The following is an 18894-nucleotide window of genomic DNA, read 5'->3' as shown; positions in this document are numbered from 1 at the left end:
CCTTGTAATGGTGTGTTGTATAAACGCCGACGTTTGGAGGATCGTCTCGGCTAGCGTAAACACATTCAAGGACGTGAATCCGTGTTCGTATTTAGTGTGTAGTATAAACACAGCCTTAGTCTTCATTATTCCAACCATCTAGTAGCCTTAATTATCCAGCTATCTAGTAGCCTTTATTGTCCAGCTTCCTTTTGGTTTGTGATTTGTCTGCTATATTGGGAAGCAAATCTTCCTAGAAAAACAAGTTGCTTACTTAACTATTATAACATTTATGAACTAAATGTGAGGGAACTATGTATAGCCTAATTAATTAATTTATGATTTCTTCTCAATATTACTGAGCAGAGCTTTCATATTATGGCAACGGACACTTACTTTCTACCTACAGAGTTGCTATTAAATACGTTTTCTTAATAAATTTACACTCTCAATGCCATACATTTGTTGAATTGTATAGATACTCTACAATTCATGGTTACTTTCAGCCTTAGTACAGTATGTAGGATTGTTTGTTTACTCACGAAAAAACTGCTTTTGGTGGCCTTTTCGTGAGCTGAGGGGTGGGTCCAGATATTTGCAGGAGAAGGTCGAGGAAGAAAAAGGGCACAAAAAGAAAAATGACATAAGTTTAAATGACGTGGGGAACTCTCTTCTGTCCTGTCACCGTCACTATCTTTTGACAGACTTGAAAGCAAAAAATAACATTTTAAATTAGCCTGAAAAATGTTTACTATAGTCTAATGGACATAAATAGGAACTCAAAATATGCCAATAATGGTAAGGCACCTTAAAGAATGGAGCTACACTATCATTCTTCCAGATCTGTAGGGGTGTCTGGATGATAAAAATTGTCACAAACTTTTCATCCTTACTCAAATTAGTATCATTATCATCATGTAAATTCTAGTTTTGTGAATACAAAGCTAGGTAATGAGATAATAAATCTTTTCATAAGGAATCTGCCCTTTATTAGAATAGATGGTATTTGGGTATACCTCAGTAAGCAAGGCTTTTGTTAGTGGAGATACATAGCTATGTTGAACACATGTATGGGACTTAACACATGTAAATTCTAAATATCAAGTAATGAATATTTATGGACACCAGTTATTAGTATATTTTGGCCTAAAGTAAAATATTTTTAGTGCTATAAATCCTGGGACCTAGCATTCTACTTGTTCTTTTGCATAATAATTGCCTCAATTGGGCTTATTCTGTGTCCTTGATGATTTTAAAATAATGTGTGTATGTGCAGGCTTTTCTTTATAATAGATTAAGCTTTTATTGCTTATGGCGTTTAAGTATTTGATAGTTTATCGAAGTTTACAGAAATAATTGTTTATTTTTCACACATCTTTTGTTTGTTTTAGATAAGGTTTCTCTTTTGGAAATGCAAAATGTGGCTTCCTATTTAAATTCTCTTTTAGTCTCTATTAGTTGTCCTGTGTATTGTACAGGTCTTTGTTTCTTATCTTCCGAAGGTTTAACGTCATTAGACTTAGCTTTCTTTAATTATGGTGGTCATAGTGTTTTCTAAATGTTTGTAATTTGGGTCCATAGCTCATTCTTTAAGCCAGTGCAGACACTGAAGCTTGACAAGAATTGATTGCACTTGAGAAATAGGACCCAGAATAGGGAGACAAAGAATTTTGACAACTGTTGATTGTACAGTAGCTCCTTGGCAGATGTGAAATGAGAGGCAGACATGAATCATATTTCCAGAGTGCAAAATAATTTAGGATGAACCTCTAACCTCACTTCAACATTCATTCAAGATCTATGGATGCATAACTTACATACATACATATAAAAACCATTGTGTAACATGCAAATCCCATGCACACTTTTGTACACCTTAAACATAGACTACTACGTCATTTTGTCATGGTAACATGTGGTGTGACACAGCCTTTTTATCTTGAGCAACTAGTCAGGATCCGGTCAATATGGCTAAGTACAGTATATCCTATTAAAAATGTGAAAGAATGCAACAGTTCGCCATATTAAAAGTTTACAAAGTTCAAATAAAGATATGGTGTTTTAAAATTCAGTTTAAAAATGCATCAGTTAAAAAATCTATGTAAAACTGTCGTCTGACCAACAAAAGATATTGTGACGTCATAGACATAGACCTCTGTAGTGTATACTGTATGTTCAAATACAGAGTAGTCAAACACCATTCACCTATTACATTTGAATTCAACCTTTGTGATTGAGCGTGGCTGATGGGAAATGTTTCTTGTACAGTATGTACACCCCATGTACACCTATTACCACCATGCTTTAAAAAGAGATGCCATATAGTAGATATTATCAAGTCATAATTGCCAGTGATGATGAATATATTCACATTAGGAGGTAACAGGATGAGCCATGATTGTTTGATGAAATAATGAACTTTGAAAAAAAAATTGCCATTTTTAGTTTGATTTATGGGATTTATCATTATAAAAATGCCTTTCAATAGTTTTCAGGAAATTGGCTGTTACTCTATTATTTGTGACAAAAAAGTTAATCATTGTCTTCAGAATTAGTTTGGATCTAGGTTTTCAAAAACAGGGATGAGTCATGGCTGCAGTTTTCGCGGCCACACTGTATTTAGTTAAAAATTAACCATTTTCACTATCAAAATGGGAAATGTGTCTGAACTGCAACTGCTTATTACTCGTTTTAAAAGTGCGAAGGAGTACAGTATAATTAAAGTTTGTGTGTTGTAGGTAATACTGCATTCCAGCCAGTCACCACATGAGTATCAAAATGGGGAATGTGTCGGAACTGCAACTGCTTATTACTCCATTTCAAAGTGTGAAGGAGTACAGTATAGATTTAAATTTGTGTGCTGTAGGTAATACTGCATTCCAGCCAGTCACCACATGATGAGTAATATTGAGAATTACTATAGTCTCAAGATTGTTTGTAGAGAGTCAATTTATTAGATAGGTCAACAAAGGTCAATAGGGTGCACTTGCATAACACATAATATTCATCTCTATTAAGAGCTTTCTAAAACAGAAATGAACAATAACAAATATATAGTTGAAATGGAAAAAAGCAATAAAATAACCCACACATACAGTAATAACTTATTGATTAGTACTCTTTGCCTTCCCATGTGAAAGGATTGCTTTTTGGGGTTTTTTTTTTACTTTGTATTTGTAGATTTTTATTATTTTTAAATAATTCTTTACTATGTATACAGTAGTTCGAAAGGTAATTACTATAAAGGCAGCATATTGTCAGTCTGTGTTCATCAAATGGTAAAACAGAAACTTTATGAATACATATCCACATAGTATTTCTTAATAGGGCCAGACACTCAAGGCCATGCCAGTCTGTATCAAACCACTCATCAGTTATCAGTTATTGGCTGAATTTTAAATTTCTTACACAGTACAGTATTACTACTGCACTGCCTATATTTTAATGAGGAAACCATGGACATTTATTAAGCTGAGTGTAGTAAATATCTGCATATGATGACTAACCAGTGTGTTATACATACCAGTGTATTTTATGACTGCCCTTATTACACATTCTTTGAAGAACATCCTCAGATTGACAGTGACATTAATTTGATTAAGCTTGGCATGATATTGATTTGGTATATTATAATCCATTGTTCTTATATTGTTCAATTCTGCAAATTTGTTACCACAAACATTGTATTAAAAACATAAATTTTGACTTATTGTCAAGTAAAATATTGCATGTACATAGAGACATCAGTTAACATAGAGACATAAAGCAATGTCATACTGTAGAACCCAAGCGGATAATCCTGCCTTCATCCTTTTGGCTGTTGAAAATGTAATCTTCCTGATCTTACTATATTTGTAGCCTCAATATTCTCCTTAAGACTCATATGAGGGTACACTCTATCTTTCTACCCTCACAGGCCTCCTTGAGAATCACCCTTTGATGCATTCCATTCTTTTATCCTTGCAAGCTTCCTGTGTAGACACATCCAGTATTTCACTCCATTCATAAGTTTCATGATCATTCATGCACTCTATCCTTCTGAACCCATCTTGAGACATACCGTACCTATTTGACGCACTCAATCATTCCTCACAAGCCTCAAAGGGTGTTTCTACTGAATATCGAGAAAGAAACGGTTAATTATCGGATTAGCAAGATAAGAAACGTGTTGCAACTGCATTTTGATTCCACATGAAATGGTTACCAGGCTGATACTTAACATATGCATGACACAGCAATTACCTTTATAATGAAAACTTCAACAAAACAACATTATCAGGATGAAACCAAACAATGGTGATTCGTCCGGTCTGAATACTATTCAAATAAACAATGGTTAAACTTTTGTTCTTACAGTACTTAACAAAATAGAATATTTTAATAAGTTTAACATTTGTTTAACTAATATCTCCTAATAGTAAATTATAATATCATCGTTGGTAGGCCTACTATGTCAGTGATAGGCCTACTGTATCGCTGGACTGGTGGAACACGCTCGTTCTGATCATTGATGATCAAATGTCCAAAGGTAAAATCATGTAGGCCTAAATTATTGGCATTAGAAGTATTTTACTAAGTCTGATAAAATTTGACTCAACTACATTTTTTTCAACAATTCTACTGGTACAGTTAAACTTGCTTTGTCAAATAATTTCTAAGTCGATCTTATTTTACATACCAAATTGTTGTGTTTTCCATTAATAGAAAATCTGTAAGTCAAATTTTGTCTAAGTCGAACAATATTTCAATGGCAGTTTGGATTCAACTTACGTAAGTTCATCTGTACTAGACATAGGCCTAGCCTACTGGTAAAGTTGACCTTAGGTCACATTAGGCCGCTAATTTTGTTGCAGCCAAAAAACTACCCGTTCGAAGAACGGTTCTTTGGCGTTCCGACACGGTATTGATTCCGTGCCAAAGAACCATTTCTTGGCGCACTTTAAAAAAGAATGGTTCTTATTTATGTGCCCTGTTTCTACTGCCACAATGGTTCTTTTTTGTCAGTAGAAATCCTCCATGAGACACAACCATTCATACGATCTATCCTTGTAACCTCACAAACCTCTTTGAGGCACACCCATTGAGATATACCAGTACTAGGTCCTACAGCCACACAAGCCAACTTGGGGTGCCTGTTGATTCACTCACTCTATCAATCTACCAAGAAGTTAGGTATACTCTTAATTATAATTTAAAATCCAACCTAAGGACCATAATTTAAGTAGTTATTATTTTACCTTAATGTTTTATCATTATTGCAATGTTTTTGGTATAGTTAGCAATAGTTAATTAGTTTCAATTAACTTCATAAATTGATATCTTTTATTTATAGGGGCACTACATATAAAACTCATAAGAGTTTTAAAGTGTCTCCTTTTCATCAACATGTACCATTCACTGTGTTTTGTATTAGTGTATATGCAGTCATTGTTGTTGAAGAAAGAATTAAATAAAAGAAGGAATTGAAGTAGGTTGATACATCTCAGAACAAACTACAGTAAATTGACATGTTTAATGCCACACGTTGGGCAAAACGAATAGGATTTTCTTCTGTGCAAATAATAAATGCCGAAATCATATTTTTGTACAATAGTTTACGGTGAACTGCAGGAAGTACTATCTCACTAATCAATTTTGTCTGGTGAGCATCACTTCGTAGATCTTAAGGTTTTTTTAATTATTATAAATTCTCTACTTATCTTTTACAACAGGGATGGGCATACAACATTGAGTCGAAGGCCAAACTGATTTTTTCATTTAACACTGAGGGCCCCAAGCAAACATGGTGAAAATCTGACATTTTCAATGTACAGTACTTGTAAAACACTTGATTTGATTTGATTTGACTTTATTTGGCATCATAAAAAACAGTATATACATTACAGATAAAATACATAAAATACACAAAGGATGCCTGGAACGCCCATAAAGTCAAAAGACTTATTTCCAATGGGGTCCGTTGACAATTAAGACAAACAACAACAACAACAAAATTTACATAAAAACATCCCCACCTTCTTCAGTTGAACAATTATTTAAGAATTTTTAAAGTTTTATTTTGAAGGTATTGAGGACTTGACAAGATTTAATTTCCAACGGCATAGAGTTCCAATTTTTTATAGCATTAAAAAAGAAAGTTTTAGATGCCACCGAAGTAACGTACGGTATTCTAAAATTAAGGGAGCTCACTTTATCCACTGCTTTTAGTTTTATACCACTGTATAATGCTCATTTTTTTTTGTTAATTTTTCACAACTGTTTGGCATCAAACCGTAAAAACAAGGGATTTTGTAGCCAAAGATGGTAGGCAGGCTGCACATATAAGATTTTTAATTTATTTTTGCGGCCACAACAAGAAAATTGCTGTCGGGGCACTTGTTGCTGGCGGCATGGGCACCACCTGTGGTTTAGGGTACTGTGGTACAGTACACCTTACAATGATGAAATGCTTAGAACATACAGTATGTACTGTGAATTGATACATAGAAGGTGACTGAACCTTAATCAGTGACTCATGTATTGGAATTTGTGTGGTCACAGACACTATTATGTGGTTTGGTACATTTACCTACCATCAAGGTTGCTTAAGCCAATATACTAATTACTATACTATAGTTAATTGTTGTACATCATATTATTATTACAGTGTTTGGCGTGTAATTTGGTATTCAAATTTTTATGTTGCAACCCAAACTATGTCAACAAAATATTTTCTAGTGTCGGTCTCAACTGACTTGACACCTCCCATGTTTGGTTCTTTCAATTTTATAATAACTTTATTTTAGTTTCATTTGGTGTCCTGACCCAGGCATTGGGCATTAATGTAATAAATAGGATAACTAGAATGATAATGATAATATTAATAATAATAAATGATAATATTAGTACTGTAGTAATACCTAATGATGTACCAGTACAGGTATAGCACATAAGATAGTATAATACATACTCCAAGTATCGAAATTGTGTCGGGATTCAATATTTCAATGATGACATTAATTATGTCATCATCAGGAATGAATGCAAGCTTATGTGCACAAGTACCAAAAGTGTTTGACCAATCAAAACATTACCCCTAGTAGTAGGTGACATAGCTATGAATAAACTAAAGATCAAAGCATCCAACCTACTGATCAAAGTTACCTACAAAAACAAAGAAAGCTCCTTTGAAGCTTTCAGTCCATTGTTAAGCAATGGGTGTAGCCTACCTATAGCAAACGCTTCTTTAAACCAGGGAACAGTGAAATTACATGGAAACATCTTGAACCAAACATCAAAGATTATAACCCGCGGTACCGCCACTCTTATCATAATTAACTGATAAACAATTTACAACTAATTGTGACGACCCAATTGCTCTGCGCATGTTCGCTATTGTGTAAACTAAACGATCTAATACTGCCTGCATCATGTTTTCATGGTGATCGACGTCGTATCATACCATGATCATACAAGGGAACAGTTAAATTACACCACCTAAATATTATACAGAAACGATAAATGGGGACTAGGCCTACATCGCGACAATTGTTTTAATATTTTGCAAATATGGCTAACGGTCTATATTCTATTTTTAATACCAATCAAAAAGTAAATCTAGAATGGATTCGTGCCTTGATATTAGGACAGTGAACGTAATGTGTACGCCTATTACCCACGATCAGGCATAGCCTGGGCGTCCTATGTTGCCTAGTACTATACTGGTGGGAGGCTTCAGGCTTTACAGGCTACCTACCATGGACGTTTGTTGCGAATGCTTTTTCCATTTAGCCTAGAGAGAGTACTAGTGTTGCGCACCTCTCTTTGATTATTGTAATACAGTCGGCAGATATAACTCGCTAGGACTGTTAATCATTTATCCATAATATTATTTAAAAAATTAAAATTATATTAGGCCCTAGGCCTGTGTTCACTGTTGCACATACTTGTGACAGTACAGTATATGTGGGATGGTGTTTTTATCTAGGGAGTTGTGGTTTATGTTACTGTAGTATTGTACTCCTCTCCTGTACTCTTATTTATTGAGTATCACAACAATTAACAGGAAAAAAAATAAATGCTTGCGGTACACCATGTACTGTATGTACTCTAGTTCTAAAAAAAATTAGGTGCAGCCCTCAGTGTTAAATCAAAAATATAATTTGGCCCTTCGTCCTATTTTTATGCCCATCCCTGCAATACACTTCTTTCAGAACACCGAACATGAATGAAATGGAAAAGTGTTACAATTTAATACATTTATTAACAATATAAAATGAACGTTATTCTACAGTATTCATTGGATGTTGCCTGTTTGGTTTTTTAAAATAAAATTACCTGTACATTTTATCTAATTACCATTACATTTTATCTAATTGCATTAGCAATCCAATTATAAATTATATTTTCTAAACCAGTTATATTTATTAATAATTCTGTCTTTATTAATAGCACTTTCAGTGACGCAGCACTGGTTTCACAGGTGGATTAAATAAACAAAAAAATAAAAGAAAAGTAAATCAGAATGAAAAGAACTAATTTAATTTGGAACAGGCAAGAAAACATAACTTTGCAGTAGAAATGATAAAACATATGACAGCCTGGGTTTTGATTAAGTTTAAAACCATTACACTTTATTATAAATTACATCTAATCTTATTTTGATTGAGAAGGAGACAAGAAAGTAGCGCAATGGAGTAAAAATGATGAGTAGAGTCAACCTCTCACTCTTTCTTCTCTGCTTTTGTTCAGCTTCCTTTCATTCACTTTCTTCATTTTCTGACTTTAACCTGAAATAGACAAAAAAAAAGTTTTAGTCGTAGGTGATTTATATAAGCTAAAAACTTATTGAGGTTGATTGGGCTGTATGCATCATCAATAAATTGCTATCACAACAAAAATAATAAAAAGGAATACAGGTGACAAATGAAACAACCTTACTTGGGCAGCCCAACTAAGAAGATAGGGGCCTAGGCTTAATAATAATAAAATATTAATTAAATTATTGACTTTTTAACAATAAAAATGTACACCGCCAGGTTCAACATGCAGTTTAGGAGGATAGCTCAATACAAACATGAGTATGACGACAGGCTTTTGGCCTAGGTCTACTTCCGGGTTTACCGCCGATCACCGGATTTTGTGCGAGTCTGACGCAAAACATAGGTTTAGTAATGGGCGAATATCTCTGATAGCCACAATTGCTCACTTAAGAGACCTAGGGTATTTGTAAGTTAAATACCAATCCTTTAATATCCAAACCGGAATGATGAGCATTTGTGGCTTTTTATAATTTATATAGTCTAGAAAAGTAATTGGCACAATGCCAGTGCACATACTTACCAAAAAATGACTTATAATTGCTTGTTTAGTTAAATCTCACTATGAAGTTTGACAGGAAACACATCTATAACATATGTAGAGTGCTTTTAAACAAGTCGTTATGTATTAAATTGCTGTATATTTGTAATAAAACACAAGAGTTTTAAAAAAAATGACAAGTTTGAAGTCAGAAATTTTTTGACGTTGGTAGTGATATTTTCATCCTTGTCGCTTGACTGTCAGTACCGCACATTTATGATCAAACAACTAGGACACAGCAGGGGCTATTAGACAAGAAAAGTAGCGAACAATAGGTACTTAATAGGATTAGCACACCTTAGTAGTTTGATATCATTCAATGTAATTTCACTGTTCCCTGTTTAAACAATATTATAGACCAATTTTGCGAACTGTCAATAATTTTAGTAATTAGAAAATATTAAACCTAATTTATTACTTACATTACCGGCTACATTATCATTTTCAAGTATACCTTGTAAACCTAAAACATATTGGAATGCCTCACAATTTTTTATATGATCATTTATAACACTATCAGATCGTGAAGAATGTTCTTTAAGTCTAGTCTGTCTAACCAAGGAGTAAGCACATCATAGCAAGAAAGCCTGTAGTAGCTTCACATCATTACCCCAGTAATAGGATCAGACACCATAGAACATTTACTGTTTTTAGGTCTCTTGAAATAAATCATAATATTGCAGCTGCTGTACTACAGTAATCCAGTAATCAACACACTGGCATTTGAACCTACCAGCTACTGTACCCACTTATACACCTGGGTGGATAGTGGCAAACTGTAAGTAAAGTGCCTTTACCCAGTCAAGCAAGGAGTTAAAACCCTGAGCCCAAATCACAATCACTGCATCATCCACCAGTTGAGAACCTCTGAAACAGATAGAGCTTGTACTTAATGCTACTAAGCCATTTAATAATAATAATTTTTTAAAAACAGTTGATTATTTATAATGATTCCAGCTCTCTTTGCTTATATATTACATAATTTAATAACCTCTTTTTTATTTTTTTAGTTTAATGGTTTAATGATGGGTAGGTCGCCAAGGTATCTAAAGCTGAAATATACTGTAGGGTCAATAGATAGTCGGCATATCAAAATGTTTGTACACCATGGATGTAAGATTATTGACAAATTTGATTTAAAATTTGTGCGATCTGCAATGAAAATCTTTTATTTTCCTTCCAGTGGAATTCCAACTACAGTTTTGTATGTTTGGAATTTTGGATGTAAAGTGTCCAGAATGATCTTTATCAGTATAATTAATGTTTTCCAGTAAAACTTTACCATCATCATCAAAACTATAATCATGACTTTATTATCAATATTTGAAATTCCTCAGTTTCATTATTTTTATTAGCTTACCTCAGTTGGCTTGATTGGTGGTAGCCACTGGGCGTGCGCTGAATCGTTGCTCTAAAGTCTCCAGTTCATTCTGTCCTCTCCTTTGCATGCGTTACAACTGGAGGGCTGAAATGCAGGTTTCAATAGTGTACCGTTGGATGAGACATTGAAGCCGTTGGTCCTGTGTGCAATATACAGTAATCGATGTGGATATTTAAAGAACGCAGTGCACACTTTAGAAAAGAGGAGTATATAAGTGTCTCCTGGTGGGATTTCTTAATCAACCTCCAGAAAGACCCTACCGGAAATCGGTGGTCTTTATAAGTGCATTCTCAGGAATAGGCCTACCATACTGTATCTGGTTCAAATACACAAAACTTTTAAACAGCAAAAAATAACTGTTGTATTTATGAATAGTATGTTTGTCAGATTCTAAATGCCTAGACGCCATCATCTTTTCTCATATTTCTTGTCCCACTTCCATAATCACTTTATCTTTGTTGCTTTTTTCAATTCAGGGGTATATTGAGTACCTGGTGGGGTTGCCTGCTACAGTGCCAGTACAACAGCTACACTTAAGCATGTGGACCCAATGACCAGGGAAATGAAAGTGCTTCATAACCTGAAAGAAAGGCGCCATATATACATACCAAATAAAAAGTCAAGTGTAAAAATGTTGTGTTGTAGATGGTGGCTACTGTATATTTAATTGCAAGAAGACGTCAATCATCCAGACCATCAACATCATAGTTTATTTTCATTTTGAGGATAAATAACAAATAAAAAGGTCCTCCCCCTTTTTTAGAAAACCAAAATAATCATATGACGGTTTTTTTATATTGCCTAATATGCCAATATTTTTATTGCATTCAGTATATCATGCAGTGATAAAAAAAAATTATGATTTTAATAAAAGGTGGAATGACCCTACAAAATAGTAAACAAATCCAATTTCACATTTTGTGTTGTGTATTCCTATCGAAATTATTTTAAAAATTGATGAAATTTTATCATTGTTATAAATATAAAAATATTAGTATACTTTGAAAGGTTCTTTAATGTATAGACTAAAAGTTACTAATTATTAGTATGCTAATTCAACTAAAGACTAGATGAAATTCTACTGAGTATAAAAATATTATATTAAAGTAAAATGTGCAGATGTTTTCAAGATTAGGTTTTTGAGCATGCTCTGTTGGGAGCAGCTGATATGCATTGGTAAACAGTTAGCTGAACAAAAGAACAATGTGTTAAAGGCAGATCTCTTTGTGTCAATATGAAGAAAAACAATTGACCCCTCTTTACAAAAGATAAATCCTTTGGTAATTTAGCTCATGCTTGCCACTAAGCAAGAAACTCACTCATGCATTAAAATATAATTAACATTTGTGACTGTTTCTGTCAGGTGCAAAACAATGTATTATATGTACCTCATTTATGAGATTATGGAGACATTTTAGGCCATAATAAAATTAAGTTGCTAGTTTCATGTCAACATCATCATCATCAAATTTTGGAACCTCTCATGAAAAAGATTTACTATTTCCTATTTTAAAAAAAAAACCATTTTTCCATGGAAGGTAAAAATAATCATGAATGATTGTCATCAAAATCAACAAAGATGGAAACATAAAAGACAAAATATATTACAAAGACTCATTTTGCTTCTGTTTTGTTTTTGATTTTCCATGTGTGCACGCAGCACCTCGGAATAGGTTTACCTCAATATATCATAGATCAGTGGATAGATGGCACATTATAAATGCATTTTTATTATTTCATAACTAACAATTTTTGTTTATCAACTATGATAAAGTAAATAACATCCTCACCAAAAAATCTTGATCTTACGATTTTCATAATAAATATTAAATTACAAAAACCAAAATATTAGGATGTGAGTTTGCTTCAGGAAAATATCATAAGAGTGATGTTTTGCCCTACCTGACGTGTTATCGTACCAAATACTCAGTACGTCCCAAAATACTAGCAAAAAAAAAAAATTGCAAGTGATTCAAGTGGGAATTGAACCCAGGACATCTAGCCTGATGTCTTAACCATAACATCAGTCTAGATACCTGGAGGTCATTGGTTCAATTTCCACCCAAATCGCTAGTATTTGGGAACGTACTGAGTATTCGGTATGGTACCACATTACTCCTAAAAACAAAAATGCTATAGATTATTATATATAAACCTACAATTCATGTTAAAATGTGATAAATGCATGTTTTATATGTTTATGACTTGCTCAAAGAATAACTAAAGCCGGACACTCATTGCGTCGTATGACCGTCGCATGAAAAATCCACATTTGCTTCCGGCGAGCGACAGACGACGCAACGCTGTCTGCTGATTGTCAGTGGCAATCTGAACGGATCCTCATTTGTTCTTCGTCACATCGCCGTCGCACTCAGTCAGTAACTGGCTTTAGACACCAAAACAGGTCATAAAATGAAAATTATAGTAAAATATAAACAATTCTTATTTCATGTTTCAAATTATTGCTTATATGCACACTCGCATTACTTTAAAGTATGGTATTTATTTTAATGTGAGTATTGGTGACCTACTGTATATCACTCTGGGATTGTTCATAATGTACTTAGGCAAGACTTTTTATAACTTGCTATAGCGAAACCGCCGCTTGCTAATAATGATGTTTTTCTAAGATAAAAATTAAATGGTATTTTTGGCTTATAAGTGCCCCCGCCGCTACAAAAAAAAGCCAAAAAAATGCGGCTTTCAGTTTTGTCTCGTTTTCAGGAGTCAATATCTCAGGAAATAATGCCTAAATTTGTTTGTGCTTACTAAGCAGGTTATAGAGCTCTGATATGTAACAAGAAATGATAATAAGCTGTGTTCCTAAAATGTGAGACGCCCTTTAAATGCCAATAAAGCGTGATTCACCTTTATAAGCAAACAGTGTTGTGTTAAATAAATTTTCTTATATATTTATAATATATAAGATTACGTATGATTTTATCAAATATTGATGTGTTACACTTTTTTTCTCTTTCAGGTTATCAAGATAAAGAGAAACATGTCATCAATGAGGATTAAAAATTTCAAGCAAAGCAGCATTTTGAAAAAATTACTACCATTATTGGTATTTGACCCCAAGACTTTAGTTGAATTGGGATTTTGTACCATTATTGTACATCTTGTACTAATGTATTGTTTGTTTTTTTTTCAGAACATTTTTATTACGTTTTGTATATTTATCAGCTCCAGCAATAAAAGCTGATTCACATCAGATTAATTTTGACCACAATGAAATAATTAAATAGGCAGTAGGTTTTAATATATTAATATTCTGCACATATGTGGTCAAGTCTAATCATGGATATATTCTCTGAAAGTTTCAGTGATGCATGCGATGTAAGCACAAGCTCCGGAAGACTTAACCGAGTCTTAAATTTTGGGCCATTTCCTAATAATTTTCACATTGTCATTTTTACCTTCTGTATGGCACATAGAGCTATTCTAACCAGGACCATTCTCGTCAGGTGTTCTGTTGGTTTAATCTGTTCACATGACCTCATAGTTTGTCATTTCAAATTCACATTACATATAACAATGTACAGTAAAATGAAAAGGTGCATTCAAATCCGTTATAAATTCTTAACTTTTTTGCATAGTTTATCCTCTTCACTGACAAACTTAATAAACACTACGCTCTAGTTGATTAAAGTTCTAACTTTCATTTTGCTTTATTTTCTGTCATTTTGAATGTGATTATGATTGATTCAAATGTCAATTTAATTTGCATATTTCACCTTCATTTGAAGGGAATAAGTCTAAGGTCTATGATCGTAAACACTGTTGAAATGATTGTTATTTCACAACATAGAAAAAATTGTGATATGTACAAATTAGTGAAGTGTACAAACAGTAGGCCTACTCTTTTTCGATACCCCTCCCTCTCTGAAAGTGTACATAAAAAATGTTGATTTTGAAAAACCATTCTCCATTTTTGTGTCCAAGTCAACTAAATGTACTGTACTTGTTTACATACATATTGATGTATATTACATCCATAGTTGTATTATAATTGGTCATAAATATCTATTATTTTAAACAATGCATGTTATTATAAATCAATATTTTCATGCATGTAATAACCCTTATGTACAAGTTCTGTAGAGCCCAAAAAGCACATTCATGCAAATTTTGTAGCAATTTCATTTGCCTTCTCTTTTTTATTATCTCTTCGCCACTATAATATCATGTAATCATTTTATCACTTGTTTACAATCATGTTAATATATACAGTATTCGCTTCCTGTTTTTAAGAATAAATGGTCTCAATGTTTTTTATGCTTAAAGAAGGGTAGTGTACTAATGTCAGCAGGTACTCAATGCTAATTACTATAGACCTAACGAAGTATGAAGTACAGTACTGTACAAGTGTTTTATAGACTTGCATTAACGATGTAATCATTTTATCACTTGTTTACGATCATGTTAATATACTACAGTATTCACTTCCTGTTTTTAAGCATAATGATCTCAACGTTTTTTATGTTTAAGTAAGGGTAGTGTACTAATGTCAGGTGGTACTCAATGCTAATTACTATAGACCTAACAAAGTATGAAGTACGTACTGTACAAGTGTTTTATAGATCTGCATTAACGATGGACCTAGGCTAATAATGTGTAACGAACATTGGTTTTCTTATTTCAATGCTTGAAGAAAGATGAAATTTTCTCTTTTAAGCCTCATTCACAATGCAGTACAGTAATAACCTTTGAATGGGATATTTCACGGTGATACTGATAATATTATCTATACTTGTTTTGCAGAATTATGAACTTAAATACAGTATACATCAATCTCTACAGTATTTGTATATTCAAATTCAAGAATAATTGCTCTACTTTGTAAGATCATTTAATGATGTGCTACTACTGTAGTCTTGTAGTCTTACAAATTTGTACTAAAGTTCAGGTGTAAATTCTGTTAATGTTATGTCTGTATTAATTAATGATTGTGTGCTTGATCAATTAATAATTTCTTGATATGAATGTATCATAATTTTTGTTTTGTCTTTATATCTTTAAGTTGTGGATGAAGTCTTAAGTCCAGCAGCAGTTTGTTATTCAACCATAATTTCTCAGGGACAATGTACCACATTCAAACCAAAGGAACCCCATTCTGAATCCAGCATCATCATCAGTATGCTCTAAATTTACTCATTGTGGAACTAGTTCAACAACCATCAGCTGCATTACAGTCTAAAGAATAATATGTCCTTGAGTGAGCATACCTGAGCTGAACACCCAGTGTAGAGAGCCTGTTAACAAGCTGGCAGCCATAGACATGCCAGCTATTAATGCATGCATTAGTAGAGCCAATAGGTTAAAGGTCGCTCAGGGATCACCTCATCAAGTCCTCTGTATGGGATGTTTTAGTTTTTCTGAATTCTTTTATTATACAGAACTTAGTACAGTATTATTTAATAATGGTGTTCAGTTAGGTATCACCATTGAGACATCAGAATTTGCATTTGTAGCAATGATGATGTACATTGTTGTTTTAAAGATTAATGTTTATTATATTGGTTAAGGCTACTCTTCAAAATGTGCCAACCATTTTATTTTTTCTTGTATTATTACCATGAAGGTTACTATCCATGCTTAACCTTTACAGATTTAAGACATAATATTAGAAGTTACATATTATTTTTCAGACAATATATATTTTTTAAATCCTTTACAAAACATAATTTTTTCATGGCATAATACTTAACTATGATTTCTGATGGCTTCAAATACAGTACACTAGTAGTTTGTAGGCCGGGTGAGACAGGCGTTGGCCTATAGCGACACTTTATTTAATATTTCAATCAGGTACCATTTTTTATACAAAATCCTCCGAAGAATGTAAATATTGTACATCCATTATCCCATTGTTAATAATTCTGTAGTCTTGAAAATGTCAACTCTGTATAATTAAATGTAATGATATTTAGGCTTATATGAAAGTGCCAATGCAATTTTTTTTATAGTAATTGAATAACAGTTTGAGAACTTCTCACATTAACATTAAATAATGTACATATTTATGCTGTTGACATTCCCATTTCTTTCCCTTGTCTGCTATTTTTACCCTACTCCAATTTTTGTGGCATATCTAAAATTTCTGGAATTTTCCCTTTTCTTGGAATTAAGTATTTGTTTAACTGAATTAAGGTTTAAGTTTATACATTGCATTTATATTATTACGTAGCCAAGGAGTGTGACAAGGGTTTCCATGAATTACCAACCAAAATCCACAATGCTATAAACTTTATATACTTTAACATGTGTTGTTTTATGAGAAGTTTATCATTTATTTTATTTGAATTGTATTTTCCTTTGCGAGTTCAACTGAAATACTCATTTACCTGCTCACAAAATTACCTGTTTGGTTAATTTATTTTGTGGTGCAGATATGAGCTCCAAATACAGGTCAAAGTTGAATCATCTAGAAATGACTCATACTGTCACTAGTCTAGTTAATGGAGAACTGATATAAATTAGTCATTTTTGAGAAGGCAGGTTTTAAAATGTCCACCTTTTTAGCAGTCAAATCGGATATATTGTATAACATAAAGTAAAGACACTCCATAAGCGCTAACTGTATACAGTCAATCCAGTATCATGGATTACAAAAACCAGTACAGGCATGAAAAGTGTATCTTTAGTTGTTATTGTTATTTATATCATTATTATTTAATATGCATGATATAGAAATCTATAGTGAAACCCATTTAGTTTGTAGTTGTTAACATGTTAAATTTTTCCACTTTAAACCTTAATAAGAATACAGTAATTCCATTGAAACATTTGCTGGCTTATTCCACATGACACATATTGTTTTCCACTGTTTCATCTCATTCAAAAATCTGCTGACTGACTGGGGGGTGCAGTGTGGGCATTTGCCTACCTGTCAGACAGGCCTGGACAACTTGCCATCCGAAATATTTAAAAAAATAATAATTTGCCTATCCAAATAATGCTATTTTGATTGCCAATCCCTAACATTGTGGTCTAAAAGCAGATATATAAATGCAGTTGGAGGGCCAAAGTAAATTTTTGATTTCACACCGAGGACCACACCCAAACTGATGTTTACATTGTGCTTCCAAAAACCTTCATGCACTGCTTTTTTTACCACTTTATTCTTAGTTTTAATCTAAGTCTAAAATGTTGGGCGGGTCATACACAAAGGGGTTTTAATTCATTTTCACAAGCTGCAATAAAATCATGCGGCCTGCAGGCCACACTTCGCCCAGCTATTAAAGTTTGTCTGGACATCCCTGTTGACCATTGGGATGTAGGACAGACAGCTCAGGATAATTATATTTCTAAATAACATGGGAGATGTATGAATTATTCCAGCTGATTTTATCAGATTTTCAGATCAATTTAATTAAATGTTGTTTTCTGGTATTGGCTAGGAAGCAATGAAAGAGTGTGAATGATAATGAATTCTGACCTATAGTTTTGTAGCGTTTACCCCATTTATATTTCTGCATGCAACAATGCGAAAAACCTAAACTCTCTTTCACTGCAGTGTATTTACCCATATTATGCCAATCCATTCACATTTTCATATTGATGCAAGAATTTAACAATGTTATGGCCATGGTAAATGGAAACGTATAGACGGTTGTTCTCTTGCTATTTTAATTTTAATAGCTAGTAATGTTGCAAAGATAAGAAGTGTTTTTCATACTTGGTAAATAAAGCCACTGTTTTGTACAGATCTACCTGAGTGTTGAGTGTATGCATTTCAAGTTTAAGAATAGAATATACCAATATGCCAATAAAATGTTCTTTTATTGGCATATCCTTTTTCTTACTGAATGAATTATACATATTTGGCTTATACCCACATTTAATCTAGAAAAAAAAAAAACCTGCTGACAGAAAACAACAAAACGTGTTACTAAATTTGTTTGTGACCCTGTTATTGATACTGTCGAGATGTTTTAAGTTACTACTATTGCCGAACATCTGAGGACTACACTCACAGCGATCTTGTTACGTTATGAAAGAAAAGTCATTACTGTATTTCAATTGAAGGCAATATTCATGAAAGTAATCAAGAGCCTACGCTAATTATATAAAGCAAACAATTCAATTATAATTTAGTACAGAGAGTAGTAAATAAAGCATTCCCTTTCTTCCTCTAGCAAATTGCCATAAATTCAACAGTTTTTTCAGTAAATGTACAGCAATAACCTTTT

The 18894-nt window shown here is 33.0% G+C and overlaps 1 protein-coding gene across 2 annotated transcripts in view; it reads left to right on the top strand.

Moving 5' to 3' along the window:
- The window catches only part of LOC117110985 (PWWP domain-containing protein 2A-like), a 23810-nt gene extending 5396 nt beyond the window's left edge, over positions 1–18414 (top strand). For both annotated transcript variants that reach the window (XM_033253840.1, XM_033253839.1), the window contains one exon: positions 15723–18414. The gene's annotated coding sequence lies outside the window, so the exon portion shown is untranslated. The remainder of the gene's footprint in view (positions 1–15722) is intronic.
- Positions 18415–18894: the final 480 nt, after the last annotated feature.

This window comes from Anneissia japonica, unplaced genomic scaffold (genome assembly GCF_011630105.1).
Source record: "Anneissia japonica isolate Jap-2015-1 unplaced genomic scaffold, ASM1163010v1 scaffold573_len2283161_cov171, whole genome shotgun sequence".
NCBI lineage: Eukaryota > Metazoa > Echinodermata > Crinoidea > Comatulida > Comatulidae > Anneissia > Anneissia japonica.
This window is presented reverse-complemented; position numbering and strand designations above follow the sequence as displayed.